Source organism: Numida meleagris, chromosome 4 (assembly GCF_002078875.1).
Source record: "Numida meleagris isolate 19003 breed g44 Domestic line chromosome 4, NumMel1.0, whole genome shotgun sequence".
NCBI classification, from domain to species: domain Eukaryota; kingdom Metazoa; phylum Chordata; class Aves; order Galliformes; family Numididae; genus Numida; species Numida meleagris.
This window is the reverse complement of record NC_034412.1, coordinates 25753380-25767253: the sequence shown is the minus strand read 5'-3', so window position 1 is coordinate 25767253 and position 13874 is coordinate 25753380. Positions and strand designations below refer to the sequence as shown.

General features: G+C 38.6%; 1 protein-coding gene across 1 annotated transcript in view; it reads right to left on the bottom strand.

Moving 5' to 3' along the window:
* PDGFC (platelet derived growth factor C) overlaps positions 1-13874 on the bottom strand; it is a 119126-nt gene that overhangs the window by 87085 nt on the left and 18167 nt on the right. The window lies entirely within an intron of this gene.

The window sequence follows — 13874 nt, the reverse complement described above, 5'->3', positions numbered from 1 at the left end:
CCTTACGATGCTCCTCACACATTCTGTACTTTCTATCGTCCTCCCATCTTTTAACAGGAACTTGAGACAAAAAGAGTCTTTAAATATAGGTATGAAAATGTAATCCTTCCAGAAGAAGTGCGAGTTGTTCACATCTGAGTTCTATACTTCAGTTAAAAACGTAAGCTTTGCAGATGCATAATCTATCAGTGTTTTGCACAAAGAAAAAACTAGTTCATGAAAATTTCAGACTATGAAACCTTATCAGTGTTACTATTCTAACATTCACCTAACGGAATAAAGGCAGGTCTTGTATGTGCACTTTTGTTGCCACCATCTGAAGACCTAGTCCTGCACTTAGTGAATCTAGTCTTAGTGGACTGCATGGCATTAGGACTAAGCAATACTAAGAATGGTCACAGTTTTTCCCCTATACATTTAAAATCCTGTTGTCACTGACAGTGTTCCACCCAGAAACCTGGCAGAAGACATCATAATTGCCTTCACTTGCATAACATCAAATTTCTTCTCATGCAAACTGTGGACTCCACAGGAGGAAAAACAATCAAATGAAAAGAACCAACAGTTTAAATGTATAGCAATAACATGACTTCCAGAATAACCACTAGGGCTTTGAAAGACATCCTGTGGAAACATTGCTTTTTAAACAAAATTTTACACGTGAATTTTAACATATATCATTGCATAAAATACTATACATCTATGTTTAAAAAAATAGTTGCTGTTTTTCCTATTTCAGCATGGGATGCCTTCCAAATCCTTTTATTTTATATAAACGCTTCAGCCAAAAGATGTTCTCACAGTACAGATGAATGGTTTAAGTTACTTGGACTTCAGAGCTTTTCAAGACTAACACATGCATCCACTCTAATCCACCCTAAGGGAATCTTTTGCCTTAATCCAAGATTACGACTTGCAATTCAAACATATAATCTTGAATAATCCAGAAATTTGGTCAAGACTCCACATTTGTACTAAGGCCTTATCCTTGGCCTACAGTAATTGCTTTTGTGATTTCTGGACTGTACACCAAAGCCACAGAAAAAAACAAAAATTGTCAGCAGAGCAGAGGAATACACTAATCCCCCCATATATATAAGAATTCAATAGAAAAAAAATCATAATCATCATTAAAATAATATGAGCAATGGAAGACAGCAGTTAACCTCACAAGAAATGTCATTGACATTTCAAGTCTGTTTCCTTGTAATCTTTGTTTCTAGAGATGTAAATAAAAAAAAGTAGATCCTTTCAAATGTCACCAAGAAACAATCTCCTCAACAGAATTTTAAAATAGAGGAAGTTCAAGTTATTCAAGTTTACAGTGTCAGGCAATGTGCTACATGAGCACATTTCCTCCATCTACTTGCATTTTTGATAAATACACATGGTAACAGCAGTACAAGTTGGTCCGCCTTAAACAAAGCTTAACTAACTTGTTCCAGTGCCAAAACATGATTTCCTGATGCTAAGAAAAACTAGTTTGTATTTGAAATTCTAAGGAAATTATAACTCGTATTCTTAAGATACGAGTTATTCAGAAAACTTGTATATATATACCTTGTTACAGAAAACGATACATATGGGAATTAACTGTTTTGCCTTACCCAAGAAGACATCTTCATGTGCATCTTTTCTTCTGAATCTGCCATTTATTTCATTCTTCCATTCCTCCACAGAAGTGGAAGGAATGGAGGAATTATTCCCACATCCTCTCTGATCAGTTCTCACATTCCTTTCCATCTAAGCTTTTACCTTATTACCTCTCTTACCCTTCTATATCTGAAGGCACTGAAGCCACCCTCAACCACCGCAGTACCCCTTTCTAGCATACTACATTTCTTTAAAAATTTTTCAGTTTCACTTTGAGATTCAGAATCAAATCTCTAGTAAGCAACCTCACAACATTCCTCATGCAACAACCTTATAGCTCATAAGGACTTCCCAATATATTATTTGGGAAAATGAAAACACAGGAGACAGATAATACGTATTTTAACCTTGATATAGTATAATGAAGAGAAATAGGCTGAGAGACCTAGGGCTGTTCAGCCTGGAGAAGAGAAGGCTCCAGGGAGGCCTGAAGGCTGTCTTTCAGTATCTAAAGGGGGGCTATAAGAAGGAAGGGGACAGACTCTTAAACAGGGTCTGCAGTGATAGGGAATGGGGAAGTGGCTTCAAACTAAAAGAGAGAACATTTAGATTGGATATAAGGAAGAAGTTTTTTTACAGTAAGGGTGGTGAGGCACTGGCACTGGTTGCCCAAAGAGGTGATGGATGCCCCGTCTCTGGAGACACTCAGGGTCAGGCTGGATGGGGCTCTGATCTAGTTGTAGGAGTCTCTGTGCATTGCATGGGAGTTGAACTAGATGGCCTTTAAGAGTCCCTTCCAACTCAAACAATTCTATGATTCTATGAAATTGTTCAAGTCCTGTGCTGTCTGCTGTTGGAAAGGAATCTTGAGCAGCAGGAACAAGAATGGATGAGTGTAATGCTGTAATGCTATGATGTGATGGAAAGTACAGCGATGGCACAAACCTAGGCTGAGAATATAGCATTAAGAAGAAACAAAACAAGATTATCCATCTTACCTTTGGGCACTGAGCACACAAAGGAGGAACACCACCAACACCTTTCTGTGCTTAACAGAAAGAAAATGCTCTATTTGCATGAGGACAAAATCGGAGTTTAATGCCCTATTTAGCTGAAACGGGGACCTCCAGAACTTCCGATTTTTGCAGAGATGAAACCAATTGAGAACACGAGCACTGCTTCCCCACAGGAGGCCCATCAAGTGCATGCAGAGAGGCTCTCTGGTGGAACCAGTAGGTTACAGCAGGCTGGTCAGAACCAGCACTAACTCACTACCAGGGGAGAGCCGAGCACCACCACATGGAGACCGAATAGAGACTTCGATTCTTTCCATTTTTGTTTAATACAAACTATCCCTCAGGGATCTCTAAGGAAGAAATATTTTCAAGAACTATTTTCTGTGTCTTTGTTGCCTGTGGGCCTCCTCAGCCAAAGCCACATTTTCAGAGAGGCCCAACGTCATGCAAGATGCACCACTCACTGGTTTGCTGGCTTCTTAAATCCTTCTGTGAAGGGCTGCTTAGCAGGTAGAACTGGGAACAATAGTACTGGCTCAGAAAAGATAAATATCCATTATTCTATCTTCCTATGGTCTGCAAATTTGTGTTTTGTTATACATGAATAGAGAGAGAGAGATTAAGACATTAGTTAGGAGATCTGTAATTTTCAGGGCACCTAATTAAGCCTGAAACTTAGTGCAGTATATCACAATGACTATGTGATGATGTAGCAGGTGTTCTGAGGTCACTAGGATAGTTTGGATGCTGTGAAAACATCCTCAGGCAGAACCCATCAGGTGCACAGCCACTGAACAGTGCAAAATCAGAACTGAACCATGCAGTAGGCTAACAGATTTCTGCTCTGTGAACACCTTGCACTGACCTGCAGTGCTGTCTTGTGTTGGCTCAAGACTTCATTTCAGCCCTGATCCAGCCACAAAGCTACAGGAGTCAGTGAGACCAAACAGTGCAACTGCTGCTACATGGTCAGAGCAATTGTAGCCATGCAGAGCAGCAGGCAAGAAAAAAGCTGTCCTTCAATTTCCTGGGAAAGAGTTCTCTCTAGCTTTTCCACATTAAATCAGTATCAGCTCTAAATCCCAAATAATGGAGTACATAATGCAACTGCAGCACTTTTCTGAAAGCTGAGATTAATGCAGACATAAAAATTTAAAACCAGTTAAAAATACTCTCAACAAACCTTGTCCTATTTCACTGGATTTGTGGGGGCCAGAGAGGGGCCCCCACAAATAAGCACTATAGCTTCCCGTATTAGCTTTAGGGAAAAGAGTGTATAGGATTCAATGCTTGAAGTGCAAAGCTTTGAATAGAGCAACTTTAAGCTGATAAATGCATGACTAATTCATGGATTATTTAAATAGCATGCACAATATTATACAGACGCTGCTCAGATTTCTAGTGCTAAGGATTGGTCCATGTTCTTTCATGGAATTCCTGCTTTTATAGGGATAGACATTAATATTTTGTAACCAATCTGGAATGGAATGGCTTACAACATTGAATTTCAAAAGCATTGCTAGTTTTGGGTGTGCTTACATATTTATAGGACTAAAAATTCAACCATCTGCGAAAATTTAAGATTCTATGACCCAAAATATATACTACAGTAAATGTCAACTGTCACTTCACTACATTTGTTACTTCTGAAAGCTTTGCTTGGTTCTAGCAATGTTCAAAGGTTCAAAGGCTTTTCTTCAAAGCAGTCAGCCAAAACACACCAAGTTTTGCTGTTAAGGCATTTTCCACAGAAATATATATACACACGTGTATAAGCATATGTGTGTACGTATATTTATATATAAATACACACAGCCCTGGAGGAAAAAAAATCCAGGCCTTGTTTTATTGTATTTTTAGCCTCAAGCAAAGTACTCCTTCCTGAAAACAAACTAAAAATGGCTTATGTTATTTTATTTTCAGATTGGCTATGAGTCAGAATGTCTCTCACTTCTATTTTCTGTTGCGTGTCAACTTCAAAACTGATCTGTATCTCTCAGGCTCCACCACGGTCAGGCAACTGCAATAGCACGTCTTTATGTACCTACAACCAAGACAAGATGCAGTGCCTAACCAGCAAAGCTGTATGCACTAGTAACATTACTAGTTTCACTGATTTTCAATATATGCAGACAAATATCCTGGATTTTTACAGTTCAAAGCTCAGTTGTCCAAGGGATGCTATGTTGCAGGAGCATTTCATCAGCATGCTTTCTTGATTTCCCATTCTTTTCAGCATTTACGATGAAGTTTTCAGAACCTATGCAATAGCTGCTTCTCAGATTAGTTTTTGTAAATGCAAATTTCACTGACCATAAATAGGTAGGAACACAAAAACTAATTTTAAAACACAAGCTCATGGCCACAGAACGTAGATACAAGCTAAGCATATCATAAATCAGAGCAGCAGTGTAAAGTGAATATGGAGGACAGAAATTTAGATCTCAGCAATTTCCAAGTTTTACTTGTAAACCAGGAAAGCTGTTACTGCTGGAAATAGAACTCCATTAGCCACCAGTGATCCTGGGGACCATTCAACAGCCATTACCCAAATAAATAATATGTAAACTGTCACTTTTATTAAAGGCTAAATAGCAAAGACTGATGAAGCAATTTGCCAGATACCTTAGAGACATGTCCCTCATGGGAAAATCTGTGCTGCCAACTTATCTTACATCCCATGCATAACCCAGGCTGTTTTTACAAGTTACGTATAATTTATTGCTCTCTTGAATACACTCTGAGGGCTTCTAAGCAAGATGAGCTCTAAAAGTAAAAAACAGCATTTTTCAGGTAGTCTCCTCATATTGCTCAAGCCACCACTTCCAAAGGTTCTGACAGAACCACCTACATGAGCAGAACTTTCAGTAATAAAACCAGCATTAAAATAAATGTATAAATAGAAAAAATGATAATGACATCTGGAGGGGATGAGGTGGTGAGAAGATATGAATCTTATGATTCATATTTTGTATGTAAAAACATAACCCAGTCTGTAGTCAGCTCCAACTGTTGAATGCTTTCTCACCAGCAAAGGATAGGACTTCAAGGCTCCAGTCATATTGTAATGCCTACTAACTTAGAAGAGCTAATAGCAGTGTCAACAGGAAGTACCAACCGTAGCAATTTAGTAATTCACCTTCACGTACAGGAAAAGAAACTCAACTCACCCATAATGTCAAGGCTTTTAAGATCTCCAGGCATTCTGAATTAATTCTGTGCTTATTGTGGTCTAAATATGCAGGGTAGACATAATCTTACAGCGCACAGCAATGTGACTACTCTTTTAGATAGACGGACATAGTATAGGACCATGGTTTATCAGTTTAAGCTGATCCTATAAGCTCTGAGTCAGCCATTTCATTGGGATTGACTATGCCAGCTATGAAGGACCCCACTACACACGCACATCTGTATGCCAAGGATCAGAGGCTAACTGCCTCAACACACGTGCCCAGAAGGACTTTGTTCTTGCCTTCAAGGGGACAACAAGGTTTGGCAGCACTGTGCTGCTTTGCCTCCAGAGAACATCTTTCACTTGCCTCTGGTGCCAATGCAGGATTTTGACACTGTCAGTGGGTCTTTGATGAAAAACTAAATGCCTTTTCAATTGTATGTCTTTTTAATCACTCTGGTTTAATGCCTCCTTAATTTAAAGCAAGAAAATTCTCCTTTTACGGTATCATGCAATGAGTTTATGTAATAGATGCCTTCCATGAGAATCTGGCTATTATGGCCTTCAACGAGTTGCTTACAAGAAAACATAGCCTTTCATAGGCTTGTCATGCAATTAGAGTTCTGTGGTCACTAGAAATCTACATGCTTATCTACACTGCAGTTCTTAATAGGACCAGCACACTAACAGTACACCTTTCTACTTACAAAACAGACCAAACAAGACAATGATATGAAAAGATTACAGGGGGAAAAAAACAAACACACAAAAAAACCAAACACACAAGTATTTAGAAATCAGGGGTATTTACAACAAGGCAAACTGGAAAGTTTGTTAGTGTAACTCTGATTTCCAGTGGGTACATCATCCTCACTATAACCTGTGACTCTTATTTTATATCTTACGGCTTTCCAAAGTTGTGAGAACTAATTTCAGCTTTAAATTGGGATAACACTGTGACAGACAACCCCAACTCCCAGCTGGGTATGTCTCTAACTTCACACAGACTGCAAAACCCAACATTCTGAAAGCCCCAGTCAACACTGTCTCAGTTTATTTTCTATTTAGGTAAGGCCAAAAACACTGTTTTTGTTAAATGAAAACAGATCGCCAGAAAAGTCACCAAGTCACAGCTTCCAGCTTGTCTCTTTTATAGGCCTGTCCTCCAGCTGGTATGAACATTAAAGCTGTTAAACTATAATGTTGTTTATCCACATTTACATTTAAGAGTTTACAACACTCACACATTATACCGCAGTATGCTCATACAACAGAAAACAAGTCCACGTTTGCTGCTTTATCTCCACTGGTACACTAAGCATCAAAATATGAAGGGAATTTCATTTAACATCCATGTCTGTAATTTCTCTTAAAAAGGTCCTATGCAATTTACACGGTAAGTGTTTGTCAGCGGTTTATGAGCTGGTTCAGCCTGGATCCGTGACGAATGGGGCGGGGGACCCATGGACCCACACCCCGGGAAAGGGAAAAGGGGTAGGGAGATGGGCCTAAAAACAAAACAGCGGCAATGATCTGAGGAGGAACAAACTAATTTACTAAATAAGATACCAGAATGTACAATAACACAATATAATAAAATATAATTACAATTTAAGCTAATAAATCCAATATAATGAGAGACAGTGTCCAAAAATTAAAGTAGGCCTTATTCTGATACTGATGGTGAGACGGCTGGGGAGCGAGACGCTGCCAGGATGAGAGACAGGAAGAGAAGAGGGAGAGAAACAGGTTTTGTGATATGCAAGTTTTTATCTTTCCCTCTGACTGGAAAATGGTAACAGGGTGGCAAAGTCCTCTGGGGAATGTAGTAGTTCTTCCCTTCTGAGAACCAGGTACATACACTACATGATGTTAAGATGTGGAATACCAATAGCCAAAAATCATAAAACCATGACAATGTTGAATTTTCATTTCCTATTCTTATATTAGACCCCAAACATGTTTACTGGATATAAGATTTATTTTGTTTGCATACTTCTAGAAAACACATCTCTATAAAGTTGTCTTTCAAATTTGAAGAATTACTAAGACAAATACTCAGGCATGGCTATTTCTGCTATCTTTGGAGTAAAAAAACCTTTAAGTGTTAAGCAGTGCTTATATGTATTACTTGTTGCACTGGAGAAAATGTCTGTTTTGTACTTCAGTTTTGTTCTTAATAAAGCATAAAGGACCCACTGTCAAAAAGACTCCTGAGATTCTCCCAGTCAGTGGGCCACAGGTTCGCGGTAGGCTTTATTCAAGCAAGAGACAAACAGGGGCTGCAGTGAGGAAAATAAAGGTTGAACGAAGAAGTCAAGGGTCCAAAATGACTAACTCTGAGCAGAGTACAGCTGCTTAAGTTAGCATTTATCACATGGAATAAGACGATCAAAACGCAGCCCATCAGCAGCAATACTTTCTATCCACTGATACTGAAATGTATCAGATCAGCAAACACTTAGAGCTTGGCTGTCCAACCTCTTGGCTTGCCTGGGCCACCCTGAGGGAAGAGGAATTGTCTTGGGCCACATAAAAAAAATACACAATAGACAGTCATTATAATAAATAATATAATATAGCTCACATATATAAGTAACAAAACTTATTTTAAATTTTTTCTTAAAACATAAAGAAGAGGGCAACAAAAACAATGAAGCCATGCTGGAATAAAAATATTACTAAAGAAGCAACTATTTATTTTTGTAGCATTGGCAATGTTGAATAAGTAATTATAACAATATCACGAGCAAAAAAAAAAAAAACGATACATTTTTGTACTTCCTACACCACAGCTGTTAAAAAACCATTGACTCTGGAGACCACAACTGTTGTGGTGATTTTTTCTGTGCCAAGGTGTGGATACCGCAGACGTTATGGTCACTTTTACCCTTCCAAGAACTACATTTGAAAACTCCCATGCTGCACACCACATATTTCATTTGTTATCAGTAGGCAATACTCTAATAGTCTGTGCTCAGAAGTCTTATCGATTGGTTATTTTTTGGCAATGTTATATTTGGCCCAGTGTCCCCCGCCGCCTCTCTTGCAGGGATGACAGGGTGTAGCTCCACCAGCCCATCTGCCTTTAACACTCCCCAGTGCTTCCTAATGTTTCTGCCTCCTCTTTTAGCTGTGTTAAGCCTCAGCTCAATTCTGCTGAGGGAGATGGGTTTGTGCTCATCAAATGCCATATTGCTGGAGGGGAGCTGAAGTACCAGGCTGTGTGTGTTTCTCCAAGAGTGTTAAATCCAAAGTTGGAAATCCCTCAGGAAAAGGAGACATCTCCTGCTTCTCCTATCTGAAGAAAGAGTGGCTGAACACTATGGACAGCAAGAGGTACTGCTACTGTTTTGCAGAGAGTGTACACATGTAAAGCATGCATAAAGTACAGCCCAATAGCCAGCGAAAGACCAGATAAGAAGGTCAGCAAAGGAGACAGGTTGTGTGCCAACAAAGCATAATCTCCACTCACTGGAAGCGAGGCATTTCTGGACATACACAAGAGCAGTGCTTTAGACAGTCAGTGAATACTGCTACTACCAGAATCTCATCTCAAGCTATCTCATTTCCAGATTATGAAGGTGATGCTGAGAAATGACCATCGATACACAGGGAAAACCTCTGGGAAATCTAGAGACTAAAGCAGGCTTCCAAAGCAAGGGTAGGTGCCTTATGTACAACAAAATCTCGTCTTTCCTCATGCTTAGATTGTGCCCCACATAAACTTCAATAATGAAATGAAATGCCTCAATCAGTTACGTCAACTTTGAATTATGCGAGTTCAAAAATATCATTGCTTCATCACAATTTTAATGAATTTATAACCTTAACCCTGAACATGAGCAGTTACCAAGGCATACTATTACAAAGGTAAAATTGGCAATAAAATCTGCTTCAGTTGAGTCTAAATTTACTAATGCTAGCTAACTAATACTGCCTTAGTTTAACAATAGTATTTCAGTTTTCCCTTCCAAAAGCTTCAAAATCCTATTTTCATCCTGCTTTTCTGCATCCTAACAAAAAAAAAAAAAAATAGCCTGTTGAGAATTCAAGAGGTTGATTCCAAACAGACAAAACTGAAAGGAGTTGCAAAGGATGCAAAAGCTTCACAGTTCTGACCTTCAGAAGGACCCAGCTCATTAGCAAAGATGAATTCTTCTGTATTGGAGGTGAAATTGCAAATATTTTCTGTTACTGAGGAAGGTTTTGGATTACCTTCTCCTCACCCAGCTGCAAGACTTCTGATAGCTAATCAGAGTAATGATGGAAAGACTGCTAAGACTAACCCAAAGCTGTAATAAAAACCAGATCACATTGCTATTGGAAAGATCAATAAAGTAGCACATATAGCCACCACAAAAATTGCATTAAGGCTTTTTGATGGTGTGAACAATTTCAAGGCTCTGACAGCAAATAATTATTCATCTCCTAATTTCAAGCGAAAAGAAAACCAACAAGAACTACGGAACATAAGAACTAATGATCTACTACTTTAAAGGTGAAGAGATCTGAAAATAGATTAAACTTTAACCCTTTAGTGTCACTGCAACCAGAGCTCCCACAATTACAAATGTAGCTGAATACAGCAGCTCAGGCTAGAAAGAACCCCCAGAATTTCTAACAGGGCTTCAAATTACAGAAAAGTTTTATCTTTAGGGCTTTTCATTGATAATTCCATAGCAGCAGAGTTTTGTTCCTTTATTTTCCATATACCAGATTTTCAGTTTCAGTGGTAATAGAGGAAGCCATCTGCTCTATCACTGTTCCAAGCAAGAGGGGGCCTTTAAGTAATCAAACCCATTTCTATGTTATTCAGAGCAACAAGTGATGCCACATGTAGACAGACCATAAACTGACACACAATACAGTGTGAGAACAAGAGGTAAGTAAGTACAGATAGGTGCAAATTACCTCAGTTTGTGATTTGACTATGCTAGAAGCTAAACAATACGCTGCATGTGCTCCTATTTCAAAATGATCTACTGTAACATACCTTGGCATTTTAAACATCATTACTAGCTAGGTCAGAAGAAATAGATATGAAACTACAGGACACTCAACACTTTGACCCTGACCAAGAAAAGCACCTGAGCAGCAGCTTATCTTTTAGCACAGAGATCTTCCAAAGAGCTTCCAGGTCAGGATCAAAGTGCTCACCATATCTTACACAAGAGACTCCTCCTATTTAGTGAGTCAAGAGTTGTGATTCTCCTCTGAAGCATTAATTGGCTCCATGATGCTGTGTAAGGCCAATGGGGGAGTAAGCTTACTAGGCAATTACAGGAAACAATGAGAGATCAACATGATCTTTGAGAAGTCCTCTGGTCTAGCCTCTTGCCTTCAGCAATGACATCATTAGCCATCGTCAGCAACAAAATCACAATGAACAGAAAATAACTCATATAATGAGCTATCAAGAAAAATCACAACAGGTTAGGAGTGGAAAAGCAGTACAAAAGGAAACTAATCTGATATGCAGTGGGATAGAAGAAAAAAAGGAAAAGAAAAAAAAGCAAAATGATGTCCTGGTTTGTAGAGAGAGACGTTGCAGAAGACACATCTCAGTCTAACATCAATAAAAAGACATATTTAACTAATATATATATATATTTGCAGACACACAGCACACCTTGTGACTCAAGCAATAATTTAGCACATTTAGTGACAACAATAATTGAGCTCCAGGAACACAGCAGATCCTCCTGAGGCCTAAATTTCTGTTATAATACTGCTCACTTCTTTCCACACTTAAATACTAGCTTTGCTTCTTGCCTCTGGCTGAAGAAAGTTGAGGATTACGCCACTAATTAACTGGTGGCTCTGGGACTTGTAGCCTAGCAGAGTAATGAAGAGCTAAATAGAGAAAGTGCCTGGAAGTAAATAGAGAAAGTGCCTGCTAGGGAAGCCTATTATGTCAGTGATTCTCACTTCTTTGGAAGGGGAATTATTTTCTTGGCTCATCTTAAGGCAGGAGATCATCACATAGTTGTTTTCTCCCGAATAAAACCTTCCCAGGCTCCACACATGTAAATTAGACAAGAACATGAGTTATCAGCTCCTCCACAGGCAAGATATGGCAAGCTGCAGGTGACTGTTCACCTGGAAAGTAAACCAGCAATAGGATCGATTTGGAAAACTTACTCGTCTTGGGTGACAAGTCATCATTCCTTCCACTGCCTGTTTTTTTTCTGATCAATAAACCCCCAGTGCCATGCTGCCCACAGGAGTTAATTTCACACCCAATCCTTTATTCCTTACAAAGAGAAAAGACTAAGTCCCACAAAGCTGAAGAGTTTTTGGCCTGTGCAAGAATAACAAATACAAGTACTACCTAACTCTTAAGAGGTGTTTAACTACATATTTTGAAAGATTACATAAACACCAGGTAATGCAATAACATGACCTTAGAGAGAAAGCTCTCTCTATCATGAAAGCATCTGCAATGTAACCTCAGGAATTTAATTATTGCCTGAATCCCCACTTGTACTAACTGAATCAAAACTTACACTCACGCAGCAAATTTAGACTGCTGTGGTCTCAACTGAAGCATGCACCAATGCAGCACTTGCAGGTTGATATAACCAAAAGCAACATATGTGAAACAGAGCTATCAGCCTAGAAGAAATAAACTGTGACTACAACAAAGTGAGATTCCTAAACACTTGAGATAAAGTCATAACTGAATATTTAAAATGTATAAAAGCCCTAGAACTCAAAATATATTCTTGTCACTTATGAAACACACTGCTATTAAAAGCACAGCAAACTGACTGTATTTTGACCTAATTAAATGGGACAGAAACTGGGAGACTTGCCACTAAATTATTTTTCCATCTTCCAGTGTAGGGCAGCTTTGGGAATCTGAGTGAAAATTGGGAAATATATCCCTTTTAGTAGTCAGCAACCAATTACTCTTCCTCCTCCAGGCTTTTTTACTTCTTTTCCAGGAAGTATTAAAGTTTCACAGCTTTATCTGAAGACAGCAAGTGTCTGATTTAAAGAAAAACTATTTGAAACCCTTAGGGAAGCAGTCAGACTGGAGTACTACGTGCACCATAGCATTAGTATGGAAAGTATCTTTAATTGCTAAAAAAAATGAAAAATTCTACAGTAATTGAAGAGTATTTCAAGTGTTTAAAACGACCCACTCCAGATTCTTTTCAGTCTTCAAAGCCATGATTCTCAAAAGTCATATAGTCAGTAGAAAATCAAATCCTACCTGGACACATATTTTGTATTGCATACTACTTTCCCTAAAACAGGTCACTATTTCACATAAAAGAAGGAAAACATTTATGCTCTCTGCAGTTCAACTGATTTGCAAGTGAACTGTTGTATCTCCTATAAAAATAAAAATAGAAAATGCTACACATTAATGCCAGTGACATTTAAGTGCTTTGCATCAAACATAAGGGATTGGACATCGTTCCGTCAGAAATATCTCCATTAGGTGAAAGTATGGGCTTGGTAGTAGATAGCACCTTCTGAAATATTTTATGTCAACTTTTTAATTATTACTTTAAACAAAATCAATTACTCTAAGAATATTATCGATCGAATATGTCAATCCATTATGATCAGCTGTCATTGAATGTTCAGGAAGAGTTCAATCCCCTAACAAGCTGCTATCAATTGGATCTCTCCTGATAAACATTTTGAAAAGAAGAAACATGGTCACAGGAACTTGGTCTAAGTGTTATTTTTAGAAGTAAATAGCAGACTGAGGCTCCTGTGTTAGCAGGAGCATAGAGTAAAAAACCTGTTTATTTTTTCTAAAGTATATTTCCACTGGAAAAAGAAAAAAAACTTCTTGCCTTCAATTCCCCCAGCTTCCTTATTTAAACTCAGGTTTACACAGTATTATCTACAAATTTTGGAGCAGCACACTTGGAAATGTGCAGTTCCCTGGCAGCTCACAGGCAGAGGGAAACACCCCTTCCTGACCATAAAAGGGCTGGGTGCATGTTCTCAAGCGGAAAATGTGCGGGACCTTATTTACAAATGTATAAATACATGCCATTCCTTTGCGCTCACAGACACAGTTGAAAACCAGCCAGAAAAGGAAGTAGAAGCAACTCGATCTGAGA